This window comes from Schistocerca serialis, chromosome 7, assembly GCF_023864345.2.
Source record: "Schistocerca serialis cubense isolate TAMUIC-IGC-003099 chromosome 7, iqSchSeri2.2, whole genome shotgun sequence".
Lineage (NCBI taxonomy): Eukaryota > Metazoa > Arthropoda > Insecta > Orthoptera > Acrididae > Schistocerca > Schistocerca serialis.
The window spans coordinates 367,339,813-367,361,990 of NC_064644.1; positions in this window are offsets into that span (position 1 = coordinate 367,339,813).

Genomic DNA, 22,178 nt, shown 5'->3' on the forward strand with positions numbered 1-22,178 from the left:
AGAACTGTGTTAAATTTGGCAAAAAGGTTATGATGGTTTCTGTTTCTGCTTTCCTTCGCGTAATTCTAAAAGCAGTCACCAGACTGAATTACCGATTAAAATACTTCATGTGCTCCTGTTTACATTAACGTCGAGGTAAAATATTCCCCATTTCTTTTACCATTTCATTTCCCCATTTATCAGGTTACCGGGCTAAGATTTCCAAAGTGTGGTACGATATTGAGTAACAAGCATGACACAACAATTGTGACACGGAAAATTATTAATCTGAGGGCTGTTGTCCGTTACGCCAAGCGTACCTCATAGATCGAAGTATGAAAGTTTGCAAGTGACGCTCAACAGGGGCATAAAAAAAGCAATGGATTTCATTTCAGATTTTGAAGTTTTGTGGTGTAGTGGTTGAAATAAAACTCCTATTCAACAAATATATTCATTAATCACCTTGCATAAGCGAACTTATACACTGGTCCCATATACGAGAAATATGAATGTCACAAATTGCATTATATGCTTGTGGTGATAAGTGAAACTCATCACTGAAAATATACGCTTTCAAGCAATGAATAGCTTTCCCAAACTGACTTGCGTGGTGAACAAACTGTATTTCAATAAGAAATTGTTGAGCCCGTTATGTAAATTTAGTATAACTCTCTATATGTTACTGGTCCCTCGAAATATCTGAAATTAAATTGCGCTATCGAAACTCACTGGCATGATTAATGTATTCCTTGTCTTTTCCGCACTGTATTGCAGTTGTTAAATTATTAACCTCGATTCTAGACCAAGCATTTCGAAATTTTTTTTATAAGTTTCGTAAAGACAGGTCTGTGATTCTTCAGCTCAGCTTTTCTCCAAAAACGCTTCTCAGTTTGATTTCATATACGTAGCGTCTGCAAGGTAAGAGACATTTTTCCAAAATTTTTTCAGTAACAAAACTCAAACCTCTAAAAATCTAAATTTAAGTGTGTTCCCTTAAAGACTAGTGTAATTACTCAGGGCTGAAACTCTATTCATGGATAATTTTGTTGTTAATTTTTGCTGTTCTTTTCCACAGTGAAGTCAACATTGAAAATATTCGAGATACTACGAATGAGGATTGAATAGAGAGCTAAGTGAGTCAGGTGCATTCGATGTCAGCCAGACGTGACTTGTTAGAAAAAGAAAAAAAAAGCGAATTCGGTGTTGCAGAAGCCTCCCTGCCTGGCTAATGACAACTGGCAGAAAATATCGTGTTTTAAAAAGTCTTTACTAAAGAAGTCGAATTCCGAAGGTGCAAAAGTGCTGCTATACCAAATTTTTAGATGATTACATTTAAATACCCCAAAAAACTGAGTATTTGGATACGTTTGAGTATTCTGTAAAGCAGTTGAAAATACTGCATGTAGCACACTGTGTTTTGGATAAATAATTTTGAATATGGTGCAAAAAATATTCACGATGTTTGCGTAGCTTCCAGTTTCTTGCAAAGTATTCAGAAATAGTGCAAGTTACAGCCTTTACATGACTTTTTGGATAAATACTTTTGAACACAGCACAAAAAAGAATACAGTGCATTCGAATTATTCTCTCTCTCTCTCTCTCTCTCTAGCTCTCTCTCACTGTGTGTGTGTGTGTGTGTGTGTGTGTGTGTGTGTGTGTGTGTGTCATGAATAGCACCAATCAAGTGAGGTAGCTCAGTAATTTTTTTTTTAGAAATACTACGGTATTGGAAAGGAAGGCCAACAGGCTACATGGGGCCCCATAGCAAGTGTCAGTGGCTCCCAAGAAGTGAGCATCAATCGCACAATCGGAGAAATATTGCTTCAAATCCCGTTTATCTAAAAGGTATGGTAAAATTTGAAACTCCCCTAGAGTTTCTTTTAAGTATATTATGTGCGGCCCAAAAAATTGTTCAAATGGCTCGGAGCACTATGTGACTTAACTGCTGAGGCCATCAGTCCCCTTGAACGTAGAACTACTTAAACCTAACTAACCTAAGGACATCAGACACAGCCATGCCCGAGGCAGGATTCGAACCCGCGACCGTAGCGGTCCCGTGGTTCCAGAATGTAGCGCCTAGAACCGCTCAGCCACCCCGGCCGGTTGCAGCCCAAAAGTTCTTACCTTCTTACAATAAGGCCCAGGTACGCCAAAAGGTTGGACGCCCCTGGTTTAGAATGTCGGATCAGTCAAGTAAAGCTCACGTATTGGTCGATATCGGAATACTGCACTATTGGTGAATCTATGTGAACATACTCTATTTTATACAATCCAGTTGTATGTTGACAGCTATATTGTGATTGGTTGCTTCAGTATAATGACCGCAAAATTACTAAATTAAGTCAGAAAAGAGAGGATAGGGTGGGATGAGGAGGAAGGAGGGTGGGTTAGAAACAACAATGGAGTTGAATTTCAGCTTGCCTCTAACACAATTGTATTACTTTTACCTTCTCTGACTGCAATTGTCTGGGGAGGGGGGTGGAAGCAAAAGCAAGGGGTTCATAATGGGAGGGGATCCTTGTGTGGCTTGATGGTAATATTAACAAGGAGGGAAGATTTGCCGCCATCTCGAGTTATGACGTCAGAGAGGCGAGTAACCCATACACCATAGTTCAAAGTCTGCACATGATGCATCTGACGATGACTGCTTTGCGTGTTTATACCTGAATCCCTATTTCATACCTGCTAAAAGGCCGTGGAACGTATTTCTTGGTCATTAAGTAAAAACCGAGTTAGTCTGATGAAGCCTTCCTGAGAGCTAGTAATTCAGAATACTCTTTATCCATTGTACATCCTACAAACTCTTGCCATCTGTGGGATATAAAATACACTGACGAACATTATTCCACAAATTAACTCCGCTTTTTAAAATAACCTATCTACCCGTTAAACATCTAGATAATGAAAGATTGTTTTTCTATCCTTTATAACGTGTTCTCTACCTTTATCAGCTTTACCCATCCCTCGCGATCCATGATTATCTAAAGCATACTGAGAACATGGCACAGGAGGAGAGTTGTATTACCCTACTTCCTACTGCAGAAATTGCATAGTTGAGCGGAGTAAGCTTTGTATATTACTATTTGATTACATCTAAGTCTATAATTACCAATAAAAATAAATTTTTTCCTGATTCGGAGTCGCTGCCACCACTACTGAATACATTTCAAATGTTCTTTCTTATTTAAGGCCGGCAGCATAATATGTCTGATAATGACATGATTATTAGAGTAGACGCGCCACATACCTGTTCATAAGAAGTAATCTTTATTCGCGACAGACTGTTTCCGTTTTGTCGCCATTTCCAAATACGTTCAGACTGATGTGACGTCCATATTAGGTCGTTAGTGGACGGTCATATAACTGTTATTGTTTTAATAAGATGGTAAACAATATCAATATATTGATTATAAAATGTTAATTACGATATGACTGTTGTTCGACAGTTCCACTCTTACGACGCTATATGTTCACCATATATGGTAATAATATAGCGTCGTAAGAGTGGAACTGTCGAGCTACTGTCACGTCGTAACTACCGTTTTATTTTCTACATATTGACATTGCCTACCATCTTATTAAAACAATGACAGTTATAAGACAGTCCACTAACGACCTAATATGCACGTCATAAATGGCGATAAACCCGAAACAGTCAGTCGGAAATAAAAATTATCTATTATGAACAGGTATTTGGTGCATCTACCGTAATAATCATATCTTTATCAGATAAATATTTCGCTTGGTAGTATTCGCTATATTACTAATTCAGCATATTGCACAACTGGCGAATTGATTTGTACTTGGGAAACCTCATTACGATCTCCCTTACCTCTATAAGCAAACTCTTCTCCGTCAATGGCGTCTGATATATCAGTTATCTTGTGTAATATAATTAAGATTTCAGGGATGAGACAGTGAAGGTAGCATATGATCAAATAAGTAAAAAACAACGACAAGTAGTAACCTCTAGATATCACAGGAGTTCTTTAATGTAATTGATGATAGGAGAAAGTACAAATAATAATGAAATGAAGTAGACAAAATGTGATAGTCTACAAAATGAGATTGACAACAGATACAAAACGGCTCAAGAGGTGTGTCTGGAGAATAAATGTATGTCTATAGAAGAAAATATAACCTGGGGAAAGACAGATACCGACTAAAGGAACATACATTAAAGAACTCTTTGGACGAAGGAGAAGACGATGAGAGAATATCAAGAGCTCAGAAGAGAAAACAGTACCCAGCAATGATGGGAAAGAAAAGAGGGGGAGGATTGTGTAGAGGATCTATACAAGGGAGCAGAACTTGAAGGCAATATTACCGTAAGGGAAGAAAATGATGATTGTGTCGGAGATATTATACTGCAAGAAGAATTTGCTGGACGCTGAAAGACCTAATTCCAAAGAAGGATCCTGGAGATTTGGAGAATGTTTCTAACAGTGTCGACAGGAATATGCTCTTTAAATTTCTGAATGTAGCAGGGGTAAGATACAGAGATCAAAAAGCTATTTACAACATTTACAGTACCCAGACGGCAGCTGTAGCGCATTAACGAAATACAGTATTTGACAAGGCAGTGAGACAGGTTTTGCAGCCAGTCTCCTCTTATATTCAATCTGTTTGATTTAAGATGAACTTTAACAAAAGCAAAACTAGGGATATGGAATTAACGCGCATTAGACCAGGTGACGCGGAGAACACTAGAAGTTGTAGATGAGGATATAAAATATATAATGGGGATGCAAAAGATGCTTTTATGGATAATAAATTTATCTATTTACTTAATGTGATCAGAGTCTTACGAATTCTTTTCCGCGGGAGTTGGTCTGCAGAGTATCCTCGTACGGAACTGAAGCGCGGACAACAAGCAATTCCGATAAGAAAGGAATAGAAGGTTTTGAAATCTGGTGCTACAGAAGGGCGCTAAAGATTAGATGGGTAGGACACCTTGCTAATGAGGAGGTACTGAATAGAACTGAGGAATAATGAATGTATGAAGTAACTTGACTAAACGAAGGGATCGTTTGATACCAGTTATTCTGAGTCGTCGAGAAATCGTTTGGATTGGGGGGGGGGGGGGGGTGCTTAAAAATTTGTGAGTAAGTCCAGGAGATGAGTACAGTGGGTAGGTTAAAATGGGTATATGTTGCAGTAGTTATAAAAATGGGAAGAGGCTTGTAGAGGATAAAATACTGTGGTGAGAGGCATCAAACGAGCTTTCGGACTGAAGACCACAACAATGCATAATCAAAATACTTTTGTTAGCACAGAGTGTGGAAAATGCTTATTGTCACTTGGATCAACTATTATGCAGAATTTTACCATGTATATTTATCACCCAACTTTTTTTTGTCGCTTCCTTCAGCAACAGGGACGTGTCCATTCCTCTGGTCCCATGTGTGGTTCCCTTCACTCAGATATCCCCTTTCTTTTCTTTTCGCCGCATATTTGTCCATACGCATAAGTTGCGAGAAACCACGTTGGCACCTTCGTATGATACATATTCTGCCCATGTCAACGTTACGCATGCTCTCCTGGCACTTTCAAGCTATAGAAAACATGGCTGGATTTTAAATCTCTTAATTACACTGTCCCACTGCATTAAAAATGGTGTGCAAATCAATGTTTGATTTCTATGTGGGCTGCATCAATTTGTTAGATACTTCCCACAGCAAAATTTCTAGCCTAGTAAGCCGTATTTTAGTCGACCGTCATTGTGGGCAGGTTAGTGAAATATCCCTTAGCCGCAACCCGGCTCCTATCGATACCTGATGGGAGGGGTCAGAGATCTTGTTGCTGCACCGCCGTGTGATGGACTTCACGGCAGTCCGATAGGAGGCGCATTTTCTGACCACCGTGCCATAACTGCTGAAAAAAAGCTATCGCGGAATTTGGAGATCTGATACCCAACATCTGCAGGACACCGCACTTCAATTCCAACTCCAGCAAACCGAGAATCAGTCTCTCGAGTAACACAGTAACATCCACAGCGCCATATATTGGTGGATCACTAGCGCTGAACAAGCTTTGAAGTAGTCCATAAAAACATACAGCGCGGCGAAAGCGTTTTGGCTGAAGTCTGAATCGGAGTTGCATCTACAGTGCATAAAGGATGCCGTACTAATCGATCTCAGACGCTCGTCCGACTTTTTACAGCGACTAAAATACATCAAGGCGGAGGGAGATACCTACGGTACAAAGAGTTCCATCAGACTGCACTACCGTTGGAAGTCAACCAATCAGTAATATCTACGAGGAAGAAACAAACCGTATACCATATTATGCGGTTACATAAGCGCCGTAGCAACGTACGCTGAATTAACTAAAAGGAGAAAACGGAGAACATCTTACCACCCAAACTGTGATGTTGTCGGAAGAGTGCAAGTATTGTACCAACTTGTTTCAGCAAAAGGAAATCGCTAACAGCTTCACACAAAAAATCTAGAAGCTTATCACCCAAACCGATAGTAGACGTTTCAAAGAAAGCTTAACGTCTGATGAAGTTTGCATAGCTTCACATAACATTGCTACGGAAAGGCGCCAGGTGAACAGAACCTATCGGTCTGGTGCTGAGAGATGCTGGGCACAATGATGACAGAGCTCTTCAACGACGTAGTAAATGGAATTCCAGTTGCAACTGCTGACTTAGAAGAGTTCTATTGCGCAAAACAAACGAAAACTGGAAACAGGAGATGAAGGGCAAGTGACTCTGTTAAATCCTGCTTTGTTACTCACCTAAAACCAGCCGTGATCCAATTGCTTAACGAGAACTACTGCTGCGTAATCCTTGGCTGTATTGCCTTCCGACGCCCTGCTTACGTCGGATATGCAATAGCTAGTACCACAACTACACAAACGCCTCGTGCAATCCTTTCAGTGGGCTTTTACAAAGCGTTCGAAAAAGTTAATCATAATTACTTGAAGAAAATTATGTTGAAATTTGGTTTCGGTCCCAGGTTTATTAACGCCTTCATAAACCTGTCGTCCACCTCAGAGTCCAGGATCCTTAAAGAAGTATAGTTTTCGGAACCAACAAATCTCCAAAGTTCAGTACATCACGACTGTCCACTTTCCATAGCGTTCTTTGCGATCTCGTTCGATCCTCCGACGCGCAAAATGACTTGCCTGCAGAAGCGTACTGGTTGGCTACGCACGGGTGGTCACTCTTGCGTATGTAAATAACCTCGGCTTGAGTGTTAGCAACAAGAAGGACATCAGTACGTCACATGCGTACTACAGTTGCATGCACGCTTACTACAGTTGCGTAAGCGTCAAACATCAATCGGTCTAAGATAGTCTTGATCCCCATACGAATCATTACGTGCCAGGTTGAACTGATTGACGTCTTCCTTTTGACAAGAGGAAGACGTCAATCAGTTCAACTTTCTCTCCTAGTGCGAGATTTCTATTAGAATGCATTTTTGACAGAGCCCTAATGGAGTTCCTAAGGAAACGTCATTTGTAAGTTATCGTTTTCTGCTAGTTTGCATGTAAAAAATTTTGTGTTGATCACTGATTGGTAACCAAGGCGTTCAGTCTGGCACGTAATGATTCGTATGGGGATCAAGACTGAAATGAAATTTTCATGTATGTATTTCAAGAGTTCAGATGGAAAACCAGTCGTAAGCAAAGAAAGAAAAACGGAAAGGTGGAAGGAGTATATAGAGGGTCCATACAAGGACAATATGATAGAGGGCAATATTATGGAAATGGAAGAGGACGTAGATGAATATGAGATGGGATATATGATACTGTATGTGTAGAATCTGACAGAGAACAGAAAGACTGAGGTCGAAACAAGGCCCCAAGAGTAGACAACACCGCATTAGTACTACTGATAGCCTTTGGTCAGCCAGCCATGACAAAACTCTTACATCTGTTGAGCAAGTTGTATGAGACAGGCGAAATATCCCTGGACTTCAAAAATAATTCCTATTCCAAAGAAAGCACGTGAAGACAGATGCGAAAATTACCAATTATCAGTTTAATAAGTCACCGTTGCAAAATACTAACTGTTTACAGACGAATGGGAAAGCTGGTAGAAGCCGACCTCTGGGAAGATCAATTCGGATTCCGTAAAAATGTAGGAACATGTGAGGCAATACTGATACTACGACGTATCTTAGAAGGGATAAGGTAAGGTAAGGTAAAACTTCGTTTATAGTATTTGTACAGTTAGAGAAAGCTTTTGAAAGTGTTGACTGGAATACTCTCTTCAAATTCTGAAGGTCGTAGGGCTAAAATACAGGGAACGAAATGCTATTTGCAATTTGTACAGAAACCAGATTGCAGTTATAACAGAAGAAGGAACTAAAATCCAGGAAGAAGAGATAAAAACCTTGAGGTTTGCCAATGACATTGTAATTCGGTCAGAGACGACAAAGGACTCGGAAGAGCAGTTAAACGGAATGGACAGTGTCTTGAAAAAATGATATAAGATGAACATCTGCAAAAGAAAAACGAGGATAATGGTATGTAATCGAATCAATCAGGTGACGCTGAGGGAATTCGATTACGAAAAGAGACACTTAAAGTAGAAGATGAGGTTTGGTATTTGGGAAGCAAAATAGCTGATTATGGTCGAAATAGAGAGGATAAGAATATAAACTGGCAATGGCAAGGAAAGAGCTTCTGAAGAAGAGAAATATGTTAACATCGAGTATAGATTTAAGGGTCACGAAGTCTTTTCTGAAAGTATTTGTAAGGAGTGTAGCCATGATAGACGTGAAACATGGACTATAAACAGTTTGGACATGAAGAGAACAGAAGCTTTTGAAATGTGGTCTTACAGAACATAACTGAAGATTAGATGGCTATATCACGCAACTAATGAGGAGGTACTGAATAGAATTGAGGAGAAGAGGGATTTATGGCACAACGTGACTAGAAGAAGGGATCGGTTGGTGGGACACGTTCTGGGGCATGAAGGGATCACAAATTTAGTACTGGAATGAAGCGTGGAGGGTAAAAATCGTAGAGAGAGACCAAGTGATGAATACACTACGCAGATTCAGAAGGATATAGATGGCAGTAGTTTTTCGGAGATGAAGAGGCTTGCACAGGACAGAGTAGCATGGAGAGCTGCTTAAAACCAGTCTTTGAACTAAATACCATAGTACAACGTATGGGTATAATGAAATAAGAAGTAGGTTTCCTGCTGCCTGTTTCTACATAAAATGCCTGTATGCGATTGAAGCCTAGAAGACGGGCAAATTATTACGAAAAACAGAGTTTATTATATTCAGTTTTCACTCCTTAGCACTGACTTTTCGAAATCCCCAAGAAGCGGTAAAGTACCCAGTTACGTTCTTAAGAAAGAGCAAAAAATTAGAATCAGTAGGAGTAAACTGTTTTTGTGGTATTCATTCACTGATCTCTTTTCCAGAGAACTGGTGAATGACAGACTGACTCAGTTTTCTTTTCTTTGTCTGTTTAATTTTATATTTTGATTCTATGTACCTCGAAACTGAGAGAGTCAAAATTTATCAATCTTTGTTAGATTTCACGTTTATTACAGGAAACAATAGGGACAAAAAACCAAAAATCAGTTATTTCTGAAACCAGTGACTGTTTTCACAGTCTGTTGAAACTGGCGTGGAAAAAATACCGATATAACATAAAACCGGTTGTCTCAGCGGTAACCGCCAGAGCACTGCCACCGTGTGTGGCCTAGGGTTTGCTGTGCTCTCACATCCTCCATATTCCCCGGATCTGGCTCCTGACGACTAAGACATATTCGATGAAAAGAAAAGGTCGGGTGGGTAAAGAGTTCACTATTAGTGGTGAACTTCAAGCATTTGTCCACCAGTGGTGCCGGGATACCGCCCAAACAATAGCTTGCCATGCCGACACGGAAGTTGCCAGAACGAATGTAAAAGTGCGTAGACATTAGCGGTTGGGCCTCTGATATAATCAATATTCGCTTTCTCCATAAAAGGTTTTTGTGAAAAAAGTGCCAATCATATTTGAATGCCCCATGTACTTCACGAAATTTCCGGGACGGCTACTACTATAAGGTGTCCCTTATTACTGGGTGGTTCTGATTAATGCACAGCTACTCACGGAGATCCATTGTGAGAAGAAGCCGTACTGAGGCGTAGAAACTTGTTAGATGTGCTTATGTGTTAATGTGGAGCCGATTTAACCTGAAAAAAAATTACTACCGATTTTGGCCACAAGGTGCAAACCTGATGTTGTACAGCATTTTGTCGACATCTCCTGAGCTCATATTGAACAAACTGTGAGCAGCAGCTAACAATAAGATCAGTATTATGCTTTTTGCACTTCTTTGACCTTTTATGCACACATCCCGTACTTAATCTCAAACATACGAAACATTTCTGTACGTCTTTCTTGCATTCACAGCGTCAGATTTACCCATGGTGGCCATAGATTGGAACTAATTTTTTTCCATTATAAATCGGTTCCACATTAACGCATTAGAATATCTACAGCGTTTCGCTGTGATCCGATAGTCACAGCCCACTGTGGACATCTATATGCAACTGCACTTTAATTTTAACCATCCAATAACTGTTCCATTCTTGTCAAACAACACCTGTTATGACTTTATATGCCTGTACACAAGCATTATTGAACTGTTATTGTTCTTAATTTGTCGTACCACTGAACGTCCAATATCCTTTTAAAAGCAATCTGGTGACAAATAAAGCCTATACTACTGCCATATCATACACGTATACTTGGACTCGGTTCAGATTTCATACTCCATGTCAGTTTATGTCTTGCGCAGACAAAGCTAATTGGATTTCATGTTTCTCATATTGTGAACATGGGTTAGAACAATGTTATTTCTGGCAACAGGACACAGTTCGCGTTATATAACAGACGTAACATCGGTCTGGGTTGTAGTTGTACGTCACTGTGTTTCCGCCCTCATAGCACTAGGGGTATGTGTACGTAAAGGAGGAACTGAAAAATACAGTACGTACTGTGACCGTATTTGGCTTCAGTATGTTGTGGGATCCCGAAGTTATCAGGGGAAGGACGTTTGTCAAGAATGATTTTTATGGCTTTCTCGAACTTGATATGCTTACCAAATTAAAATCTGATATCTCAATCAATTCCAATCATAGGGTAATTGAGTCTGGGCTCCTGCCATGTTTCACGCACTGGTTTACGGCAAGTGCTTTACATCTCTTCCTTTGTGTCGACATGAAATATTAGATCCTTCTCCTACAAGCAAATAGACCAATGTATATTTCTGATTGACATAATTAAAATCACTTTTACTACGGAACTGAAACAAAAAGCTGAACGGAAAAATATACTTACTGGATTACTTGCCATTATGCAATGAAGTGCCACAGATCACGACATCTCGCTCTGCTTTGGGAATGCTGGTGGATCAGAATACAAGAACAGAATTAAATCATATAACTATAAGAGAATTATAGTAGTAAAATTTCAGATTGATGGAATAGGTCGTACTGTGGTGGTGTGCGGACAGTTGCCATGCCGGACATTTGCCACGGCGGACATTTGCCACGATTTTACCTGCTCTGAAGGGCTGGGTCCCTTGTCTCCCCCTCCTCCTCCTCCTCCTCCTCCTCACCCACCCGCCTAGTTTGCTTTCGAAGTTCCTAACGTGACCATCAGTATGCAAGTTATTACAACAAACAAGGGCAGGCTTCCTGCTCATTACAATGGTTATGCGTATCTTAGAGGGATTCTAAAGAAGGTGTTGTTACGTGGATGCGCCTACGCCGAAAAGCGGATCATAGCAAGGGAAAGCTGCTTCCGACGAACGGAGAAGTTTTGAACGTATTAGAACATCTCTGTGGACCACCTGACGATGCAGTTCTGAAAGTGAGGAAGCAAGTGGAAAGGGCGAAGAGAAGGTCTCGAGAAGAAACTACACAGTTATCGGAGATATACGCGGACGAAATGGAAAATCTACATAATAAAGTTTATGACTTTGTTACAGTGATGCTTAATTCAGAATCTATGAAGAGAATCATGCGTCGTTGATTGAGTCAAGTGCGGGGGATCAACAAGAGCCTAAGAACTCTTATGAAATTGATCTTCATGAAGACAAAAGTGGAAGATGGCATTAGTTTTCTTCTGGAAGGAAATAGATCAGAGGAGAGAATAATGATTTTTAGTGGAAGCAAAGGAAAAGAAAGTTTAAAAACATGTTCCCATTTTTTTATGGACGGAACATTTAAGAGCTGCAGCAAGCAGTTTGCAGTGTACACCGTACACGTACATTTAGGAGGCCCAATTAAAGAAACAAACATTATTCCTACTGTATTTGCACTGCTCCCTAATAAGAAGAAAGAAACATATGTTCGTCTGTTTCTTCTGATAAAACAGGCAGTCCCTGAGTGGTGTCCTAAACAAGAAAACGTCGACTTTGAGGCAGCTGCGATATGGGCCATTCCTCAAGTTTTTCCCACAATGGAAATAAATGGATTCTATTTCCAATGCAGAAGAGTTTATGGAGAAGAATTCGAGTTCTCCGTCTAACTGAGGAGTACCGCCAGAACGAGGATTTAAGACTTCACGTCAGCATGTGTGTAGCGCTGGCATTTGTAAAACCGGAGTACGTAAGCAATGGATGGATTGAGATTCATGCAGAAGCTCCTGATAACGGAACATTCTCTCAGTTTTTTGAGTACTTTGTGGATAACTGGATAGAGAATGAGGATATAGCAATATACAGGGTGTTACAAAAAGGTACGGCCAAACTTTCAGGAAACATTCCTCACACACAAATAAGGAAAAGATGTTATGACGACATGTGTCTGGAAACGCTTAATTTCCATGTTAGAGCTCATTTAAGTTTCGTCAGTATGTACTGTACTTCCTCGATTCACGGCCGGCCGCGGTGGTCTCGCGGTTCTAGGCACTCAGTCCGGAACCGCGCGACTGTTACGGTCGCAGGTTCGAATCCTGCCTCGGGCATGGATGTGTGTGATGTCCTTAGGTTAGTTAGGTTTAAGTAGTTCTAAGTTCTAGGGGACTGATGACCACAGGTGTTAAGTCCCATAGTGCTCAGAGCCATTTGAACCATTTGAACCCCGATTCACCGCCAGTTGGCCCAATTGAAGGAAGGTAATGTTGACTTCGGTGCTTGTGTTGACGTGCGACTCATTGCTTTACAGTACTAGCATCATGCACGTAGCATCAACAGGTTAGTGTTCATCACGAACGTAGTTTTGCCGTCAGTGCAATGTTTACGAATGTGGAGTTGGCAGATGTCCATTTGATGTATGGATTAGCACGGGGCAATAGCCGTGGCCCGGTTCGTTTGTATCGAGACAGATTTCCAGAACGAAGGTGTCCCGACAGGAAGACGTGCGAAGCAATTGATCGGCGTCTTAGAGAGCACGGGGAAGACCTAGAACGTCGAGGACACCTGTAATGGACGAGGCAATTCTTCGTGCAATTGACGATAACCCTAATGTCAGCGTCAGAGAAGTTGCTGCTGTACAAGGTAACGTTGACCACGTCACTGTATGGAGAGTGCTACGGGAGAACCAGTTGTTTCCGTACCATTTACAACCTGTGCAGGCACTATCAGCAGCTGACTGGCCTCCACGGGTACACTTTTGCGAATGGTTCATCCAACAATGTTAATCCTCATTTCAGTGCAAATGTTCTCTTTACGGATAAGGCTTCATTCCGACGTGATCAAATTGTAAATTTTCACAATCAACATGTGTGGTCTGACGAGAATCCGCAGGCAATTTTGCAATCACGTCATCAACACAGATTTTCTGTAAACGTTTGTGCAGGCATTGTTGGGGATGTCTTGATTGGGCCCCATGTTCTTCCACCTACGCTCAATGGGGCACGTTATCGTGATTTCAAAAAGGATACTTTACCTGTGATGCTAGAACATGTGCCTTTACAAGTACGACACAACATGTGGTTCATGCACGATGGAGCTCCTGCATATTACAGTCGAAGTGTTCGTACGCTTCTCAACAACAGATTCGGTGACCGATGGATTGGTAGAGGCGGACCAATTCCATGGCCTCCACGCTTTCCTGACCTTAACCCTCTTGACTTTCATTTATGGGGGTATTTGAAAGCTCTTGTCTACGCAACCCCGGTACCAAATGTAAAGACTCTTCGTGATTGTATTGTGGACGGCTGTGATACAATACGCCATTCTCCAGGGCTGCATCAGCGCATCAGGAATTCCATGCGACGGAGAATGGATGCATGTATCCTCGCTAACCGAGGACATTTTGAAAATTTCCTGTAACAAAGTGTTTGGAGTCACGCTGGTACGTTCCGTTGCTGTGTGTTTCCATTCCATGATTAATGTGATTTGAAGAGAAGTAATAAAATGAGCTCTAACATGGAACGTAAGCGTTTCCGGACACATGTCCACATAACATATTTTCTTTCTTTGTGTGTGAGGAATGTTTCCTGAAAGTTTTGCCGTAACTTTTTGTAACACCCTGTAAATGTGGGACTGTTTTGGAAAAAGGCACTGAACGAAGAATGCTTTTGAAGGGTGGCACAACAAACTAAATAGTACAATTGGAAACCCTCACGCTAGAATCGACTATTTGGTAAAGTGCTTGAAAAAGGAAGCAGAGCTCACAAACTGCATGTACATGAAACTGGAAATGAATCTTGAAGGTAAGAAGAGGAAGAAGAAGTACTTGAAGCTGGACGACAGGATGGAGAGAATCGTAAAGAATTATGAAGAGAGTGGCAACATTAGGCCTTGCTTGAAAGCCATTGCCCATATTCAGAAACTGGACTAAAATACGTTAAAAATAATGTATTAAAACCATGAAGACCAATGAGTCCTCGCGGATTACTGAGTTAAAATCATTAAAACATTGAAGCAGCATTATCGGCGCTAATATTAAGTTGTAAGTGTAAATGGAGTGTACATTAATTCAGCGTGTTTAGGCTGATTTTACACACGCCAAAATGGTAAATGGTCATTTATCATTTTGACGGTCCAAAGCCTGTGAAAAGTGTGATGGGAATCATCCTTTAATGTAAAAATTTGTGTTTCAAGCCTCACAAAAGTATCCATATTGTTGTCACGTTAACATAACTTTTTTTACCTTCCAATATTATGGCCATACTATTAAATAATTGTGAGTTATAAAATTATTTGCTGAAGCTTCAGAGTCGCAACTATCACCTAAAATATCGTGGTTTGTTAAACAGATAGTATACGCTTTCGTAAAAGAAAATGGGAACTGAACCTTTGAATTGCACCTAAAATTGACATCCCAAAACTGATCTGATCCTAAGGTTGACAATTCTGGCACCTCAAATATTTCTTATTTAAGTTTAACTGCAAACATTTATAGCAGACGTAAATCTACATAAGTACAATTACATATAGTCCTTTAAAAATTATAATTCCCTACTAAATTGTTGAATATCTTTAAACAGGCCAGTAAAAGCAAATGAAACTAGGCAAGGAGGTTACTACTGAAAATTAATTGTTGAGAAGAGGAGTTTGTGGCACAACTTGACAAGAAGAAGGGACCGGTTGGTAGGCCATGTACTGAGGCATCAGGGGATCACAAATTTAGCATTGGAGGGCAGTGTGGAGGGTAAAAATCGTAGAGGGAGACCAAGAGATGAATACACTAAGCAGATTGTTAGAGTAGCATGGAGAGCTGCATCAAACCAGGCTCAGGACTGAAGACCACGACAACAACAACTAAATAACATCAGGAACAAATGTATTAGACCTACTTTTCTTATACATTAGAGACTTTTTGAAAAGATATTTGATCATTTCCTCTGTCACTGTCATTCAAGCACTTCTGCAACATTAGTTATTTGATAGTATAATTTGAGTTGCTTTGCAACACGAGGGATATCTACTTCTAAGTTATGTTTGCAGCTGTTATAATTTGAAATTCTGGAATATTTACTTCGTCTTCTTTGGTGAAGGAATTTCGGAAAATGCATTTAGTAACTCCATTTTAGTGGCACTGTCATCAGTAAGATTGCCGTCGCTGTCGCGCAGTAAAGGTACCTACTGAGCCTTTCCGCTAGTTTACTTAACATAGGACCAGAATCTCTTTCGATTTTCCGCCACATTTCTAGGGCGAGTTTCGTTGTGGAAATTATTAAATGAATCTCACATTGAAATCCGCACCAAATTTCGAGCCTCAGTAAAACTTCACCAATCTTTGAGATTCTGCGTTCGTCTAAATTATACGTGCCTTTTGCGGTGCTCCTGCAGCAGCTTTCTGTCGTGTTTTGTGTACCTTGTGGGATCAGTTCCGTCTATTATTAATTTATTTGGTATGAATATCTCGAGTGCTGTTGATACTATTTCTCTGAACTTAAGCCACATATGGTCTTCATTTACATAGTTTGGAAGGATTGGAGACTGTCTCTTAGAAAGACCTCAACCGAATTTTTAGCTGCTTCTGTAAATAGATATATTTCGCATTTAATTTTGGTGAATTTCTTTGTTGCGGAAGTGAGCCTCGCTACGACTGCATGTTCACTAGTCCCTGTATCCTTCGTGATGCTCAGGATTATTTGTGGCTAAGAGGTCAAGTGTGTTTTCGTAACCATTTACAATTTGAATGGCCCCGTCAACTAATTGTTAAGAATAATTTCAAAAAAAACATTTAGAACAATTACGGAAGTTGTTTTCTATTTACAATGGGGTATGAAAATGTATATTTGTCAACATACGAAAGGTAGATTGAAGTCATTGCCAACTATATTTATATGAGTAGGGTACGTATTTGTGATGAGTCCCAAGTTTTCTTTGAACTGTTCAGCAATTGTTTCAACTGATAAAGGGTACAGTTATTAATTTATTCTGGTTGTCGAATATAACCTCTGTCCATACTAAGTCACAGGAACTACCTGCTTCAATGTCGATTGTGAGCTTGAACACAAATTACATTATTTTTTCCTTGAGTTGTCCTTCTTGTTTCTGTTGTAGTGCAAATAATTACAATTAGGGCTTTTCCCTCCAAAACCTAGGATGCTTTCTCTGTGACCCTGTAAATACCAGAGCTAAACAATGTAGAACAGCAACGTGCGTTACAAGCGTAGCATTCTGTATTACTTCATTTCCTTATTTCTAACATTTTAAAATTGTACGTCGACTTTAGATGACAGGTCAATCATAGATGTCCTTATCTCTATGTAGTGAACGTGTTTTCATTTATGTTTTGAACGTTGTCTCGCTACACTTTATTAACTACTGTTTTTAGAAAGTTAATTAATTTGCAGTATGTCGTTATTTTTTTCGAACATTCACATACCCATTTATTCTTTCCTTATTGCCTTTTGGGTATGCAGTTGTAGTAACTAAAGTAGGCACAAATGCAGTGATCAAAAAGAAATAATTAGCGTACATTCGCATTCTCGTTACATCGTTTCTTTCTTGTTACTCCCATGGCGATGGACTGTTTCTATTGCAATCAGTAAGCGTGAAAGGAAGCTACCGTACAGACAGAGTGACCTATATTTATACTTGGCAGAAGTAATTACATACTCACATAATCGTCGGTATTGCTTTCGTTTCCCAAAAGCCATAAATATTTCGATTTCGGAAAAGAAGCTCTGCATTTCGCCAAGATGTCGAGGAAGAAGGCCCCTTACGTACTGATTGTATGGAGAAAGATGTGGATACGGCAGTTTGAAAGCTGACGGAAGAAGTACGAGGAAGGGCGTCCCTCACCTGAGGGATCGTTACTCAAGCTACCTGGCGAAGAGGCAAGTGTGGCAACTGTCCGGCGTGGCAAATATCCGGCGAGGCAAATGTTCGGCATTCACTGTGATTACCGTGAAGCCCAAGAAAACCGACAAGACTCTGGAGTAGTCTACGAACAACTACAAAATCAACTGGACATATTAAGCAAAAAAATTAATTTGACAATAGCGGGAGATTACAATGTCAGTGCTGAAAACCTGCCAACCGGAAATATAATAGAATATTTTGGAGAAAGTCACATTAAGCTGAACGGTAGAAGATAAGGTAAAATGAAATTCAGATGAATTTAAGATTCCGAATGCCTATTTCTAAAAGGAAGACATAAAAAGTTCATATTTCAGCAAGAAGGAGAAACTGAGTGGTATGCTATAAAACAGTTAACAAACTTTTATTTCAAAAGTGTGAAAAGTGTATTTACGTGTCGTGACATTAACAACGACCATTCCATTGTGCGTTAAAAAATATAAGTTGGAGCAAGATGGGAAATGTTTACAATAACACTTTAAAAATAAGACCTGCGATGTTTAAAGTTTGATTATTGCTGGAAGACAGAGAACATTGTGTGTTTCAGGAAAGAGCATTTGAATATCCGTATACAATTTTGAAAGTTTAAAATATTGCACTTCGATGCTCTAACATACCAAAATCCTGTCATAGAAGTAGGTGATGACGTTCTTTACAAGAAAGCCTCATTGAAACGCGGAAGAAGATTATAAATTTGGATCGTGGATACACAGTAATAGAAGACCTACAGTCAGCTTTTAATAACTACATCAGAAAAAAACGACGCTTAAAGAATGTATAAACAAAACCAGAATTCTGCAAAGAATCTAAATGCACATGTGGTTACATGGTACTGAATTATTAGTCTAAGGCCGTGTCCTACGTAAGCCACAGAAACGACCGACTGCGCGCGAACTCTTCAGACGCTGAAACACCATCGCAGGTGTGGTTACGGAAATGTCCTACGTGGGCGACGCCCGTAACGCTGCCTGCTCTTTGATGCATCTAGTGATGTTAGAATTTAAACGTGTTTGAATCTTGTCGCTGCAGTACACGCGACAGTAAGAACGACTGCCACGTATCTTCTCGGCAAAGTAGTGAAACGGACGCGACGGCAGCTATGAAATACTTATCTTCCGATTTTGAGAAAATTATTAGATGAAAAAATTTGACTCTCCCGCATCTCATACCTTGATATCTTTGCTCGATAAAGGTATGAATTTATTTTCGTTATTCGTCATAGTTACTATACTGCACGAAACTGAGTACATGGTTGCACGAAATTTTTAAGAATTTTCAGAGGTAAAATCACATTGCGTAGATTTTCCCTGTACTGTAGTTCATTGAAGGCCATACATTATTGCGTATGAAATGCAACGAATATATCTAAATTGTGTTTAGTGTTGAGACCGGAATGATATCTCTCTTCATTCTTAAGATATTGGTTGTTATATTCGTGGACGGGCCTCTCGTGGCACGACCGGATCCATTCCTGCGATTCGGGAATCAAGTGGTCGAAAAAATCGTCGTATCCCACAGACGGTTCAGAATATCGAAACGACGTTATTTGGAAACGACAACATGCAGAAAGCACTATTTTATCGCATGATTAACAGTCGATATGCTATTGTAAACGCGTGAGCAGAGCGCATTCAAGACTCTCTATAAATTACACCATGAGACTTCGTCCGAATTTTCATAGCCAAACAAAAAGAGGGAAACAACAAACGGCGTATCAAAGTGACCAGCGTGAGGTCTAGTTTTGTATGAAAATATTTAACTGCTTCACAGTAATCAGGGTAATTAAGCAAAATTTAATAAATCAATTAAGGAAAAATTAAAATATTTCACGAAAAGCTGCTGCCAAGCTACATAACGACATGGTTGCTCACACGCATGACACCAGAACTTATCGTCCGAGTTGCGGTGTTTTGCGAACTGTGCCAGACTGTCGCTATCGAGACGTCGCTCGCTGTTGATCACTTGTGACGCTTACATTGGACACTGCCTACAGACGATGACGTACGTGGGCGATCAACAAGGGCAGAGAAAATAACCAACCCTGTTATGCAAGACGAAAAAGAAGCAGTCAGATACTATACCAATGATCAGCTGGGTTGATTGTTAGAAGAAGTTGTGGTCTGATGATATCATACAGGAGAAAACAGAACGAGAATCATTAGTGTTGATAGTATAACAATTACGGAAAAAGGACACGTGGTTATGGCAATAATACATCGAAGTTAACGTGGTGTTGAAGTAGTAACTTGAGAATTACTAAAATATCGTAGTAACCCTTTAAACTAAAACTGTTTTACCTGTGGAAGGGCTGCAAAAATTAATGTCTGGAGAAAAGCTCTTGAGATATTTGTATTTTAAATAGGTGATGAAAATATGTTTAACATCTCGTAGAAAGTATATGGAAAATAGTTATGGAATGATTAATGTCTGACACTTCGTTTCAGGATTAACAAGTTGGCCAAAGTAAAGATCGATCATGCCCAGGCAAAATATTTTGTTTAAAATATACTGATTGAAAATAGACAACAATTTGTTCTTAATTCTCAACTACCGTTCATTGATTACCAAAACGCCTTTGACAAGGTCAACAGACTCTTCCTATGGGACACATGATTGATTGTCAGTATTCTTCGTCTTGTGGATTTCATAAAAAGCTTATACCAAGGCATTCAGATTATACTGGAAACGAAAAACGTACTATCTGAAGAAATCTGCACCAGAGAGGAGAGCGTCAAAAGCAGTCGGTTATCAGAGGACAAAAACTCAGGGCAAGCCATGAGTTGTAGTTAATTGCATATAACTCTATTCGTAACTGTAGCTCAGCAGCGGTAGGGTATCTCAACAAAAATAAAAAGTCAATCGTCCGCTGCACCAAAAAACCTTTATTGGATTCCCTTTAACGGTTTGAAGACTTTAAACTGTCACCTTCGGAAGAGAAATAAGCTCAAATCATAGGTAAGCCAACGTCGAAATAAGACTCGAACCATAGTGTCCTACGAAGAATTTGCAAAAATACTTGTGTAAGACAAGTATGTTAACACAAATGTACAGGGACTGAACTGCAGAAATAGAACAGGTTTGTTCAAACAAATGTAAAATAAGCTTGAGTATCGCTACCTACCTTTGTTACTGAAATCCCTGTGCTAGTAGGACAGAGCGGATGAGGTCATGTTCGTGGAAAGGGGCCAAAATAAGTTACTGTCAGTTGCACTCAACATATAAACTTTATTTCTTAAAACACACAATCACACAAGCAAGAATAATCAAAAACTCTTAAGGTTTTAACGAAAGAACTCCATTGATTTAATTTAGATCGGCTGAAGTCCACATCGAAAATCCAAGGCACAAGGCCTAAGCAAGGAATTAACGTACAGGAGTTCTCCTGGCGGTTTCAATTCTTTATAAAAAATATTTAAAAGAATCTTCAATATAAATAAGCTGAAAGAGCTTAAATATTTCCCATAGAACTCGGCTGAAGGCCACACATTAATCAAGAACAGTGTTACGGCTTAAGGCCGAGATAAAGATTTTCAACGTTCAATCTAAATAGGCTGCAAACTCGGCTTAAGGCTTAGGAAGAACACCTGTCAATTTGAAAAGGCTGAAGGCCTTATCTTAAAATATTTCGTGTAAAACTCGGCTGAAGGCCTCATACTAAGGAATAACAATGTTATGACTTAAGAGCTATTGAAGGATTTTGAATGTTTAAAAGTGATAGAAACTCGGCTGATGGCCACACATCATGCGTAAAACGATTTTACGGTTGAAGGCCTAAACGAAGGAGCTTCTGATTTTCAACTAAAATAAGCTAAAGGATTTATCCTAAAATGCTTCACATAAAACTCGGCTGAAGGCCACATACCAACTCGAAACAAATTTCCGGCTTAAGTCCTAGACGCAAGGAAATTTCAATTTTAATCTTGAAAGACAAACTCCGCTGAGGGCCACATATCAAACAAGAAACAATTTTTTTTATAGTTTGAGGCCTAACAAGAAGGCTTGCAACCTTAATAAGCTAAAACTCGGCTAAAGGCCACACAGAGTACTTAAGACTAACAAGGAAATCACTATGTAAAACACAAGGAGCGGCGCTCAGAAGGTTCAAAGGGTTGGCCTGTGAAGGTAACGCTAACGCTCGTTTAGGTGAGACAGGCAGCCAAACCGAAAACCTCTTTATCGGAAACCAACCGAACCAAATGCCAGCCGACGAAACAACCAACAAGATCAGTTCTGTTCCCCCCAACCAGCAAAACGACAAAAAGATGTCAATAGCAAAACGCACTGGATACTGGTGCCCAATCCAGGCAAGTCAGAATAAACGTCCAAAACTACCTATACACCTCAGTTGTCGAATTACACGTTGTGCTGGACAGCATCACGAGTCCACGAGACTCAGAGGGCCATAGACACGGGTTCACAGGTAGATGCCGTGTTTCTTGACTTCCACAAGGCGTTCGATACAGTTCCCCAC